The sequence below is a fragment of the Physella acuta genome, unplaced genomic scaffold (assembly GCF_028476545.2).
Source record: "Physella acuta isolate Inbredline_101_S28 unplaced genomic scaffold, ASM2847654v3 ptg000036l, whole genome shotgun sequence".
NCBI classification, from domain to species: Eukaryota; Metazoa; Mollusca; class Gastropoda; family Physidae; genus Physella; species Physella acuta.
The window spans coordinates 214,867-230,428 of record NW_026731556.1 but is presented as its reverse complement, the minus strand read 5'-3'; positions in this window follow the sequence as shown (position 1 = coordinate 230,428).

The following is a 15,562-nucleotide window of genomic DNA, read 5'->3' as shown; positions in this document are numbered from 1 at the left end:
TTTCATGGATTTCCCAGAAAAGCCAAAAAACCTCGAAAAAAGCAGTTTTTGGCCCATATCTCGGCAACCAGACCACTTAGCGACTTGAAACATGTACCAATCGATTCCTGCCATAATTTAGAACAATATTGCAGAAGAAAGTTTTCAAAAATATCCTTTCGTTCGGTCACAAAAAATTTTTTTAATTAATTAAAATTTGGACCGAATTAGTAAGCATATTTATCCAACCACACCACGCGCGTCATCACGTTCAATAGCTGCGCCATCACGTTCAATGGCTGCGTCATCACATTCAGTAGGCGCGCAATGGTTTTTAGTCATGTAACTCTATTGTAAATAAAACATGTAAAATACTGAAAAAAATTAATAAAAAACGTTTTAATAGCTAACCAATGGTTTTACTAACCCTGCTCTTGATTTACGCTACGACAGAGCTATTTTTAGATAACATAAGGAAATTGCGCTTAAATGTCACTAGACTTTTTAATTAACTTGTTTTTTTCTGGATTTGCTTCCACAGCCTTTGTCCACCCAAAACAATTTGCAAGGCAGTAGATGTTTGATTTTGGAGTTGTCTTTCCTGAATGGGTTGTTGTCCATGGGAGACCAATCTCGGGACTTTTGGAGCTAGCCAGTAGCGAGGGGGGGACGGCGGGGGGGGGGGACATATGTCCCCGGGCGCCGACCTTAGGGGGCGCCAAAATGGGTCGGAAAAATACATTGAAAGGTTGAGGAGGGTGCAAATCGAAAGTTTGATGGGATGGGGGTGCAAATTTAAATCTCGAGGGGGGGGGGGGGTGCAAATCGAAAGTTTGAGGGGGGGGGGGGGTAGTGCAAATCGAAATCTCGAGGGGGGTGGGTGCAAATCGAAAAGTTTGTCCCTGGGCGCCGGGAAGGGTCGCTACGCCTCTGGAGCTAGCGATAATACAATCTCACACCAGACCACACGGTCCCCAATGTTGAAATAGTTGAAGAATTTGAAAGAGTATTGGTGAAGGCTGTGTCACTGTTAATCGACTACAAATGTTTAACTCTTTAACAGATAGTTAGACTACTAAAAGATACATGCGGACCGTATACGTCTGCAAAAGCCCCAGGTATAGTATGTCAAATGCCCAAGAAATATATGCCTTTCAAATGCCCAGGTATACGTCTGTTTAATGCCCAGGTATAGTCTGTCAAATCAAAGCCCAGGTATAGTCTGTCGAATACCCTGGTATATATCAGTCTAATGCCCAAACAATAAGCTAAACCCATATACAACTTGTGAAAAGTACATAACACACAATGTAAAGTTAGACTGTGGTCTACTTTATAACAATTCAAGCAAAATAAAAAACCACCTTTCAAGATTGTCATACACAGATGGGCCCTGCTCTAATTTAATTTAAGTTAAAGCAAATTTAAAAAAAAAAACACCCCTTTCAACATTTCCTGGCATATCAAAACAATCCGTACAGAGCGCGGTTACAAAGGTATTTCACATTTTTTTAGCCACGCCCCTACCTTCCATTCCTGGATGTTGTGAGCTTAACAGTGCATTAAATTTGAGATTAGTTACCACCAACACAGGCAAACATGCAACGATATGTGGTCATATTCACACCACCAATTTGGTGTCACCCGCTTGTTAAATGGTGTCACCTCACTCCCTGTTAGATGGTGTCTTCCATGTTAGATGGTGTCACCCCATATCAGGTCAGTCCATGTTAAAGATGTCACCTTACTCGATGTTAGATGGTGTCACTTCACTCGATGCTGGAATGGTGTCACCTTACTCCATGTCAGGTGGTGTCACCTTACTTCCTGTCAGATGGTGTCACCCCATGATAGATGGTGCCTTTCTGTTCTTGACAAAGATTGTAATTAAAATCAAATGAACATCGCCTACTCTGTTGAATGTATCCCTTTTATTTCTCCTTTTATTTCTCCTTTTATTTCTCCTATTCGTCATGTCATTTCATGGGATGCTAGTACCCAATCAGGTACACCCTTACCCCCCCCCCCCACCCCACCCGTCTTGTTTCGGGTCTCGTAAATGATAACGATTGACAAAGAAATAAAAACAACACTTCATCGTCACAGGTTCTAAACCTACTGTCTCTAGCATACATAAAAACGCATTTGCGTCACGGTCAGACTAAACAAACACAAAAAATTTATTCGATATTCTTTTATATTAGTGTATAGACTGCAATATAAGACCTTGGGGAGGGGGAGGGTTAAATATTGCCTTGGCCTACATTTCACCACACCCTTATGTAAACTTGAAACCAGATTTCGCCAGTATAATCTCACATGCATTATCATACCCCACGTAGCCTTGATCGAATTCCGGTCTTAGGTCGTGGAAATAAGGACGAGATAATGTGTATTTTGTCTCGGCAAACTTCAGTTATGTTTTTTAATTAGCTCTACTTTTTTTCGATGACGCCAAGTTGTAAAAGTCTGCATTGTTGTGGTATCTTGAAGACGGGGAAAGTTGTTTACTTTAGATTGATTTACGTAAGCGATCTATTTTAAATTGGGCAAATAATTTTTAAAATGTTGACTATGGAGGGTAAAATTGTCTAATTTTTAAAAATATTTTTAGGCCTGGAATTCGTACTTTTGATGTTTACAAGTTTTAAATTTAGGTGATTAAACAAACATTTTAGGGATTGTTACTTAACTTTAAAAATCAATTGTCACAATTATTTTTATCAAAATAGTAAAAAACACTTTTTAAATTCTTTTTAAAAAAATGACAATCCATTTTTTTTTTTAAGTTGCATCGATTTTAAAAAAAAAATAGAGATTGTGCGTTTTCCATCTATAACGTCACGCGTTTTGACTAATTTACATCCTGCTTCATAGTGTCACACAGAATCGTATAAGATAACCCACCCCCACTCCCCTCCACCTACTCAGCCCTCTTCACACATCGGCAGAATAGTTCGAACTCTTCTCCCCCCCCCCCCCCAACCGTCCCACCCCAAGGAATGTGACGTCATTTATAAATGGGCTCATCCACAAATGACACTCTCTATAGATGGAGTGTAGATCGGACTTTTGTTACGATGTGTGACAATGGACGGGGGTGGGGGGGGGGGTGAGGGGGAGATTCAGAGAGTTACGACACACTTTTGAATTTTAAAAAGTAATACATGTACTATAAACTGAACTTACCCGTTATTACGCGGTTTTAAAAGACTTTTTAGCGCAATTTCCATTCTGGAGAATTGCGTTTATTAACTCGTCATTTCTGGGAATGGATGGATGAATGTATGGATGAATGTGTGTCCGGGCTTTAAGTCGTATCTCCTCCTCAACGAAGCAATATAGATGACTAGTTCCAAAAGCAATTATGTTAAGCAAGTTACGAGAATGAGCATAGGCCATAAAAATTCCGGGTTTCTTTCATGTATTTCCCGGAAAAGCCAAAAAACCTCGAAAAAATTCAGTTTTTGGCCCATATCTCGGCAACCAGACCACTTAGCGACTTGAAACATGTACCAATCGATTCCTGCCATAATTTAGAACAATATTGCCGAAGAAAGTTTTCAAAAATATCCTCTCATTCGGTCACAAATTTTAAAATTACATAAACACCTACAAACCGATCGTTCTTCTAGCTTGAACGCACCGCAGCATTATACGTCAGAGCTATTTTTAGATAACATAAGGAAATTGCGCATAAATGTCACTAGACTTTTTACTTTCTCGTATATACGAAGTATAGAGAAAGTCTTATAATCGTGCAAAAAAAAAAAAATCGAGATTTTTACAAATCTCGACGTTTCACACCTCACTGATACGGAAAAACATAATTTTGCAATCTTGTCCGTATGTCTGTGTGTCTGTCTGTGTGTCTGTCTGTGTGTCTGTCTGTCCGTGTGTAAACACGATAACTTGAGTACCGTTACAGCTAGGTTGATGAAATTTCATATATAAGTATTTTATCAAAATCGTAGATCCGTATCAACTTTTGAGCGATTTCCAATAACCGGAAGTGGTACTTTTCCTACTTTGAATTTTTCAAAAGCCTATAACTTGAGTACTATTTCAGATAGATAAATGAAATTTCACATGTAAGTTAAAGATCTAATTCTCTACCTTCTGTTAAATTTTGAGTAATTTTCGTTGACTGGAAGTAGTACTTTACGCTACTTCCGATTTCTCAAAAAACTAATGTAAATTTTATAAGTACTAATAATATTGCGCACTATTATGCGCTTTTTTATTTGCGTTCACTTGGTGTGCAATTAATTTGTCTACGAGATTTTATTCTATTTTTAAAACTTTAAGTATTTAAAATGGATTAAAAATCATATCTATAGCCCGAGCTCCCATCCCCTGTAATTTTATATAAGAATATTCGAGAAAGTTTAGGGGAGATCACTCCCGGTTTATTTAATTAACTTGTTTGTAGTTTAAAAAGACGTTTTTGTCGTTTTAAAAGACTTTTCGTAGTTTTAAAAGACTTTTTTGTAGTTTTAAAAGACGTTTTTCGTAAATTTCGATACAAAGTTATCAATGCACTCAATGTTGACCAAGCATAGTAAGTATTTTAGGGTATGGTCCTTAACGAGCTACTTATAGTGTTTTAAAGAAAAAATTTTAGTGTCAGCGTTGGTACTGTTGAATTCGCAAATTATGAATTACTGAAAGTAGAAAAAACAACAACTAAATAGCGGCGTATGTTATGCCGCGGGCCGGCTCGTATTCTTATATAACACTACAGGGGATTGCAACTTGTGATATAGACATGATTTTTAATCCATCTCTAAATACTTCAACTTTTTAAAATAGATTAGAATTTCTTGGAAAAAAAATTGCACACCAAGTGAACGGCAAACAATATATGTAAATTAGTGCGGAACATTAAATTAGTACTTTATAAATTCATATGCGTTTTTTAAGAAATCGGAAATAGCTTAAATTGCTACTTCTGGTAAATGGAAATTACTCAAAATTTAACAGAAGGCAGAGAACTAATATTTTACTTACATGCGAAATTTTATTTATCTATCTGAAATTGTACTCAAGTTATATGATTTTGAAAAATTGAAAGTAGAATAAATTCCACTTCCGTTTATCGGAAATCGCTGAAAAGTTGATACAGAACTGCAAATTTGATATAATACGTATATATGAACTTTCATCAACCTAGTTGTAAAGGTACTCAAGTTATCGTGTTCACAGACATACATACACATATACACACACACACACGCAGAGACATACGGAGAAAATTACAAAACTATGTTTTTCCGACTCAGGGACGTGTACACGTCGAAATTTGTACAAATCTCGATTTCGATATTTTGCACGATTAAAATACTTCATCTGTACTTCGTATACGAGAAAGTAAAAAAAAAAACGTTCTAAAATGTAGGCCGACAAATAGTTATACCTTAGCCTACTTTTACGCAAAGTTAGTTAAAATAGAAATTTCACGATTAACAACTTCCTGTTTTAAAAGTAATGGACGGAAAGAAGTTTGACCCGCTTAGGCGTATGTGGGCTGTGTCACTGCAAGCGTCATTCGAGTTTTATTTATTTTAGAAGGCATTTTGTTTTGAGGTTATTTTATGACGCCCGACCCGACTGATTAAAAACTATAACTAATTCTAGTTTGAAGACAAGAGAACAATAAAATTCAAATGAGATTTTCAAGATTTTTGTTTCTTTTATTTTACGGCATATTTTTGTTGACCATGGCCTACATTTAAAACACTTGAAAACGCCACACAAACTCGAGGATTAAAGTAAATTAAATCTACTTATATTATTTGAATTATTTTAGAAAAAAAAAATCCGAGCTTCTAATGACACATTCCTGAACAGTCTAGAGAAATTGAGCTTTAAAGAAAAGTCCATTGTCAAGTGTTGAACCAAATTATTCGCGCTGCTAGCAACATAGATAGGACCAGATGTTGGGGGTGGGGGGGGGGGGGGGAGATTAAGTATTAAGTTTAAGCCATTACATTTAAAGTAGTGTGTAACTAGTGTAGAATTAGTGTGTAACTACGTAGGGCACACGTCCCATATAGATTTGGGAGAGCATTTAATTTATTAAAGTTAATACATTTTTTTCAAAGCCTATCCATACTACTGTAGCTGGTGTCAAATTTAAAGTCTCTCTAAGTTATTCTTTGAAACGACACAAAGCTTCTGTGAAACAGATATATCGCTATAAAATTAGCAGTGTTTCTTCCAGGCATCTCTTCTCTCATCATCTCGTCTACCGCCCCCCCCCCCCTCCCCCTCGAACGAAATAGAATTTATATAGAAAATATTGAGCTGGACTGCTAACCCGTAAGTCTCGAGTTCGAAACCGGGTTCAAGTCATAAGACCGTCCCTGAGTCCACCCAACTCTGATGGGTACCTAACTCACGTTAGGGAAAGTAAAGGCGGCTTGGCATAGTGCTGACCACACTATCTCTTCATATGCCGAGGTCACAGAAACAAGTGAACTCAACTTCACTTACCCCATAGACCGTCAGGTTTGAAAGGAAGACTATAGAAAATATATACTGAAATAAATACTGGAAGTTAGATGGATGTCGAGAGGGAACTGCGTATCAAAGTTTTGAAAAACCCATGGGAAGGAGTGGTCGAATTGTAGAGCGTACGGTTATTAACCCGAAAGTTGAGTTCGAATCCAGGTTTAAGTCCGTAGAAAGACCCTGAGTATATCCAGCTGTGATGGGTACCTGACTCAGATTACGGAAAATAGAGGCGACTGGGCATAGTGCTGACCACACTATCCACGCTACCACTTCATATGCTGGGGTCACTGAAACAGGTGAACTCTACTTTACTAACATCATCAATCGTCATGTTCAAAATAATTAAAGTACAACTGGCTTGTATAAAAGATGCAATACGAATCAACAGTTTTGAAACATCGGGGTCTTATATGAAAAATGAACATGGAGTAATTCTTCATAAACAAATATTTCAACCGGATTCTTTAATTAACGCATATCTTGGGATTTTCCTTTCTAATTTGAATAACAACAAAAGGCTTTGTGGATTTCAATGTCTGAGCTAGTGTCAACCTCCACGCCTACCCCCACCCTCAACGTGTCAACCTCCATGCCTACCCCCACCCTCAACGTGTCAACCTCCACACCTCCCCACCCTCAACATTAAAATAGAATTAATTTTTTTAATTGCCCCAGAAAAGTGTCAAAAACACATCCTTGGAGTGCGAAGACATGTATGATTTATTTACCGGATCTGCGAAAGTGCGAACCCCTATTGAAACTGAACATATACACTTGATAGTTTTACTGTGTAAGCTTGACTGATGGGGGGATTTCGCAACTGCGTCTGTGTGGACATGGAATTAGAAGCAGCTGTCTAAGTCTAAGCTGATATGTAAATGGAAAAGTATGAGGTAATTACATTGTACTTCACACACAAGTAAACAAGCATGTTTTTTTCATCAGTGCATCAAGGCCTGCATATATATATATATATATATATATATATATATATATATATATATATATATATATATATATATATATATATATATATATATATATATATATATATATACAGTGGCGTAGCGAGGTCGGGTATCACTTAATAGTGTCACCCCCCAGAGGCTTAGCGACCCTTCCTGTGGACAAACTTTCAATTTTCGATTTGCACCCCCCTCAAACTTTCGATTTGCATCCACCCCCTCGAACTTTCGATTTGCACCCCCCCCCCCCTCAAACTCAAACTTTCTATTTGCACCTCTTAAAACACTATTAAACACTCGAATTAATCACTTAATTAAGTGGAATTATCATTTTTCTCTATATATTTTGCTATTTTTTGCCTTGGTGTCACCCTCTAAATGGTGTCACCCGGTGCGATCCGCACCCCCCATCCCCCCTCGCTACGCCTCTGTATATATATATATATATATATATATATATATATATATATATATATATATATATATATATATATATATATATATATATATATATATATATATATATATATATATGTAACTAGTGTAGTTACCAGGGACGATAACAACGCAATAGTGCAGGTGTTGGGCTGATAACGATCACAAAGCCAAGGCGTAGTTTGGGAAGCGATACGACAAAGCCGCTGCGCAGTTCACAGGCTGACGTAACAGTGCAGGTGGTCTAATAAGCGGACTGTACGACAGAGCTGCGCAATTAATATTCTGATGCAACGATTAGAATCGATTACGAGGACGAATACGAGGACGAATACGAGTACGAATACGAAGGGATATATAGGAAGGCGACAGCTGAGAAGGAGAGTATCAAAGGACGGTGGACAGTAGAGAACTCGGTTGGTTACTAGACGTATTGTGTTAATAGGGACGATAGACATGTGCATTCGGTTATGTGAAGACTAGTGAGGACGGTTGGGGGTCAGTTGATTCATTATATTATTGTGAAGCATTTCTTTTGATTCATGTAATAAAAGGATCAATGGTAAACCTGCATATTGTGGTCGATGTTGTGTAGAATGAGTAAATACACTCGTTAACATTTGGCACTACAAGCAAATAGACTCGTTACATTTGGCGTTGTCGAGCAGAAGATGCAACTAGACTCGGTTACATATATATATATATATATATATATATATATATATATATATATATATATATATATATATATATATATATATATATATATATATATGTGTGTGTGTGTGTGTGTGTGTGTTTGTGTGTGTGTGTGTGCGTGTGTGTGTGTGTGTGTGAGAGAGAGAGAGAGAGGGAGGAGAATACTATTATAAAATGCAGTAATTGCCGGCATTAAATTACCCTCTGACCCACCACCACTGCCACTAGCGTATCAGAATTCTGTTATTCTCGCCCTAATCCAACGTACTTCCCACAACCCCATCACGTGTCCTGTACATTCCCGGAAGGTCTCTCTCATTAAGTCAGAACATCCTGGGGATGATTCACGTTCACACCGGAAGGGGGCATCACTCTCTTGAATTTAATTAAGAGAAAATTTAAATTTTTATTAATTTAAAGTTTAAAATTTTGAAAAATGTATGTTTATGTTAATATTTTTAATTATATGTGAATTTTTTTAAAATGTAAAATGTGAGCTCGATATGAGGGTGCAGAGTTGTTGAAAAAAACCTACGTTAGTCTACCTGAAAAAAATATAAAAATTGTGTGTGTGTGTGTGGGGGGGGGGGGGTTGATACAACACTGAATGTTTAATTACGCTCGAATAGAAAATAAAGCGGGAGTGATCTCCCCAGTGCCGGCGCCAGGTTATTTAGCGCCCTAGGTAAAACTTATTAAAACGCCCCCTTTCACACAAATTAGTTACTAAAACATATGTATAAGAAAACAATTTATTAAAAGTGACATTGATTTTTTATTAATTGCATACACGTTATAAGTAGACACCAAAATCAAATTTTACTTGCCTCTTTCGTCTCAAAAGTTTGTACTAATTCCTTCAATTCCAGTTTGCAAGCGTAATCACATTTTTATTGAAATTGTTGCTAAGTGCACGAGTCTACTTTGTACTATAGACATAGCTGCCCCTCCCTTAGAAATTTTAAGTGCTTTATTCCCCCCCCCCCCCCCCCCCCACTCCCGGGAGAAAAAAGTCTGGAAAAAAAACACTGAATCACTTGTAGTGTTGGGCTCTCTGCAGTCCTCCCGAGGTGAGTTCTAAAACGGAACTTACCTGTTTCAAGCTTTACTGTCTTTAGTTATAATTGTTAAGTGTCTAGTGTGTGATTATGTAACGATTTTTGGTTTTAAAAAATGAAAGGTTATAAATAATATAGATGCCTAAATTTGTTATATATGAATCTTTTATGAGAGGGTGAAAAATATGAAAAGACAATTAATTACATGTTTAACGACTAAAACTGTATGTCTACTAACATTAAGTATTTCAACTTGATAATGCTAAAAAAAAAAACTACCAAACTATTTTGTTTAGAACTTAAGCTCTATATAAATTTACAATAGCAAATAATAAATTAAAGTATTGTATTTTTATATATAAGCGGTCAACCTAAGGTGCAGGAATTAGAAATGAATGTAAAGTTAAGCACGGCATTATCTCCCATTTGAAAATCCAAATACCAAAATTTTATTCAAGGGAAATAACAAGAATAGCTAAATTAAACTAATGTAACTAAGACATGGTTTAAAAACACAGACAAACAAGTTAAATTTCATTACGTAATAATTGTAATAATTCTTTTACATCAGCTATGTAACCTTATAAAAACAATATGTTTTACTTATTTATTACTTAATTGTAGGTTTTATTTGAAAGTCTAAAAGTATTAGCTTTATGATAAAATATTTCTGTTAAATATTGATAGTATACTTTTTATTTTGTACTCTAAATACTGCTCATACTAAAAATTTTGGATCCCCTTAACAAAGGGACGCCGTTCAAACAATCTAACACGGGTAGCTGTGTTTAGACGAAATTATTTATTAAATATTTAATAAAAAATTAATTTGAAAAACAAAGTTTATGGTTAGTTATAAATTCCATCCTAATTAATACTATATATCAATACTGTCAAAGTGGTAATATAGATCCCTAAAAAACTAAAGGTTGTTTTAACTAGAGAACGCCTACCTTTCTTTGTAGTGTGTTCCATACTGAATTGAAATCATCTAACTTACGATAAATTCGACTACTTGATATACTCTATTACATTCACAACACATATCAGACTACGACACCAACTCGATTAACTTCACTAATCTCTACAAACGGTACTCTAAATCAACGATTTCACTGGACCTACTACTACACTTTAACAGTCAATCTAATTATATACTTTAATACCATAAGAATCAATACTCCCGAACTCCAGAACTATGATACTTCATTACCTGCATTCTCATTTCTCTATTACCAATGAGATTCCACTAGACCTACAACTACACAACAGCCAAATAAAAAATACGACACTTTAACACTTCGACACTTTATGCCTACGAAACCATAGCAACAGCCTTCCGCCGTTACGCCCAAATCTAAACGATTCATCAAAACTTACCAAACAAGTACAATACTTTGAACACCACGTCATTACAAAACTCTATACACCAGGACAGATTTCTAATTCAAAGTCAGAGAAAACGAGACTTACAAGCCCTATTAAAATTAAATAACCATTTGAAATGTTCGAAATTTAAATAACGAACTTATTTAATCGTTTTCTACATCAATTATGTGACATTAAATTAAAAAGGCAAAGTGACTGGTAAAAAGCGCCCCGACCTTTCCAAATTAAGGATGTGGGGTTGCATATTTACTATCGCGAATAAATATAGGCCTAATTTTGGGGTGGCGGTGCCAAATTGATAGTTCGTCCTGGGTGCCGAAATAGATCGCTACTCCTTTATAAAAGTTATTAATTATTAGGTACTTTTTGATAATAGCGATTAAACATTTTGCGCCCCACTATGGATGGCGCCCTAGGTTACCGCCTAGTTCGCCTTATAGGTAGCGCCGGCCCTGATCTCCCGAAAACTTTCTCGAATATTCTAATCGTGTAATAGAAATGTTTTATACGCTTTTATTACTAGCTTTTATTAAACTTGATCCCTCTGTCTGTCTGTCAAGGTATCCAATACTAAAACTGAGGATTCAAGGTAAACAAAAAATTGCAGAAAAAAACGTTTTAATACCAAGCTTTTATGTAATAATGCACTAAAAATGAGAAAATAAACGTTTTTCTTTAAATATATAATAATAAACTATTATATTAATAACTATAAAGAAAGGTATTTTTTAAAATACTTTTGAAGTACTCATTTTTTTTAAAAATACAAAAGTAGTAAAAAAAATAGCGCAACGTAAACAATGCTTGCGTAATTGAGATGCATATTAGTACATTATAAACGAAAAATTGATTACTGTGTAAAAAGTTAACTAAACATCTAAGTCACATTTTCTGTCACAGTTCCTTGGCATCGAGTCTTTACCTAAGTGAAAAGTTTGAAATGAATTGGTCCAGTAGAAGTGATCTTTTTGGAAAATCGGAAACAGCGTAAAATTCTACTTCCGGTCTCTTAAAATCACTCAAAATTTACCAGGGCCTACATACTAAGATGTGTACACCTATGTATTAAATTCAGTGTTTCTTCCAAGGGGGGGGGGGGGGGCACTTGCTATTTTGTTATGTGGGAAGGGGGGGCGGACTACATTTTCCAGAGGGGGGTGCGGACATAGGTAAAAGTAGATGTTTTCTATATAAATTCACTTCCAATTTTAGAATAATCTGTTCATAAGATCTTATACGTGTTTATGAAATTTATTTTACCTAAGTGAAATAGTATTCAAGTTAAAGTGTTTATACAGAAATAGAGTAAAATACCATATCCGGTTACCGAAAATCGTTTAAAAATGTAATATAATACTGCCCATACCATTTGTTACATACATATGAATTTTTGTCTACCTAAATTAAAATGGCGCTCTAGTTATTGGCTTTTGAGAAGCCGGAAGTAGAGTATGTACCACTTCCGGTAACTTGATATCGCTCAAAAGTTGAAACAGATCTACAAATTTGATGTAGTACTTATATATGAAATTGTGTCAATATAACTGAAACGCAGAGGTGTAGCGACCCTTCCCGGCGCCCGGGGACAAACTTTCAATTTGGCGCCCCCCCCTGGGGAGCAAATTTTCAATTTACATCCCCCCCCCCCCCGTCAAACTTTTGTTTGCACCCCCCCCCCCCCCCCGTCAAACTGCAAAAATGCAGCTAAAATGACATTTTAAATTGTATTTACAACCCATTTTGGCGCCCCCTAAGGTCGGCGCCCGGGGACATATGTACCCCCTGCCCCCCCCCCCCCCCCCCATCGCTACGCCTCTGCTGAAACGGTACTAAAAAATCGTGTTTACAGACATCACTGACAAACAGACAAAATTGCAAAACCAAGTTTTTACCGCTCCGGAAGGATGTAAATCGTCAAAGTTTGTCAAAATCTCTATTTAGATTTTATGTAAGATTACAATGCATCCTTTATGTTCAGTAAATGATAAAGTAAGAAGGTGTAAAACGGCGAAAACTGTCAAAATATCTCTTAATTATTCAGCGCGATTACAATACTTCCTCTTTACTCTGTATACGAGAAAGTAAAGATTTTTTAAAATCTGTAACACATTTTTAGAAATATTTCATTTTTAATTTGTTAATATTAAATGTCATCGTTTCTGACTTTCAAAATGTAAAAAAATTACATCGCCTAGCAAAATCTTTGTTAAAAACACACAAAAACCTTTCTTTCCATAGTGACGTCACTACGAGCTTATGAAATGTGGTTAAGGGAAGACAGTTCGTTGTTGCAATATCTTAAACGTTTAATCAACTACCTCCCTTGTTGTGACGTTTGGGCTGTGCGTAGCCTTTAATAGCCTTTAAGAGACTGCAGAGGTCGACACTTGCAATAGGTCGCATTTAGAAGGTTAATTACCGTACTGTAACCTTAATCATTAACCTTAGGGGTCATCCATAGATGACGTCATCCTTTTTTACGATTTTTACCTAACTCCTCCCCACCGTCACACATTGTCACTACAAAAAGCCAGACACCCCCCCCCCCTCTAAAATGACTTCACACATCAGCCTACAACCCCCTTCAAAATAGCAGTTGAATTTTTCTTTAAACATCTATATTTTTTTTTTCTAAAATCTTATCTGAACTCTGTCAACATAGAGTATTTTAATCAATTCCTATTATGATTTATTAGAACAGTTTTCTAAAACGCGATAAAACGACTAAAACTCATTTAATAACATTGTTTTTTATAACCGCAAAAGTGTGACGTCAAACCATCTGAACACCCCCCCCCCCTCCTCATCACACACGGTCACAAAAGTACGGACCCCCCCCCCCTCCCCCTACAAGTGTGACGTCATTTATGCACGACCACTTATAAAGAAAGGCATTGTTAAGTCAAAAAAAATTAAAATTACTTTAATAGTACGTTAAACACATTTTTATACAAATTATTCAGCGTTAACTGGTAACGTTGATCTTATCTTTTATTTCATTTTCTAACATCACTCATACAATTTCACATTTTGAAAACCTTTGTTTCTGGTTAATGTAAATAAATATAAGTTATATTTCTTTGTTATAGATTTGTATTTTTTTAAAAAAAGTATCATAAATAGTAGAATACATTATATTTAAAGCTTCGTGTTTCTTTCAGTCTGGTCAGCTCAGCCGTCAATAAATTAAAACAACACACATTTTGTAAATAATGGTAAATACAATATCGGTTCTAATACTGCGACGCACCTGCCTCACGCTAGGGAAAGTAAAGGCGACTGGGCATTATGATGACCATACTATTCCTTTATATATTCACAGAAACAGATGAACATTTTGATAATTTTAATAAAAGGAAGAGAAGAGTGTTAACATTTTTAGGTATTACTTATGCATTTTTAATCGTTCACTTTTTAAAACTTAATTTAAGCAGATATTGTGCATTTTTGAATACTAAGTAGATATAAAAATTGATATTGAACAATACAACTAACTGGTTCACACACTAGCACACGCTCTGACACCCGTCACCTGACACACCTCACGTGAACACCTCTCGCTCCATGTAAACACATTCAACCAAGGGATACAACTATACACCAAAGGGAGGGTACCTGTCGTTCCAGCACACAACACACACACACACACAAGCAGGGGACATGTAAGGGACGTAACATCCCTCCCCTCCACCTTCAGATCTCTTTTTCTTCAAAGAGATCAAATATTTCTTGTTCCATTAGCCACTGTTGGTGCCCGAGCTCGACTACTTATTCTTTAGTCCTTAGGAAGCCTCGTTTTGACCGTGTGGCGTGTATCCAGCCTGGACAGTTTGATCCAGAGTGTGGCTTGTATCCAGCCTGGACAGTTTGATCCAGAGTGTGGCGTGTATCCAGCCTGGACAGTTTGGTCCAGATTGTGGCTCGCATCCAGCTTGAACAATTCGGTCCTGAGAGTGGACTATGGTTTTTCTCCGGCCGGGCACCAAGCTCGTGGTCTGACTATCTCAACCTATAATGATACATGTGAGAAGCCACAATAAAAAAATTAATCAGCATAATCATTCTATACTGCATCAGTAATACCTTTCTCAAACATTTCTCAATATAATATTATAATGCCCCAATAGTAAATTCCTTAACATAATCATACTATCTCCAACAATAATGAATTTCTCAATATCATATACACTAGTTGTCGTAAAACACTCTTGATAGATTGTTTGCTACAAAGTTCTCAGTTCCCTTGATATGTTTCACAGTACAGGCTAATTCCTGTAGTGCAAGGGCCCATCGGCAGATGCGTACGTCGCCATAGATGGTCATCTTTCCTTAAAGGCGATCAAACTGAGTTCCCTTCTCGATAGCCGTTTTAACTACATTAATCATCTCCAGCCCGTAATCATCATACACAGCTTCTGTAAAAAAAAAACAAAGAAAAATTAACATTGATTGAATAAATTATCTTAACAAAAAAAACTTACCAAGGACACTACCTTTGTAAGGATACGCCTCCAAATTTCG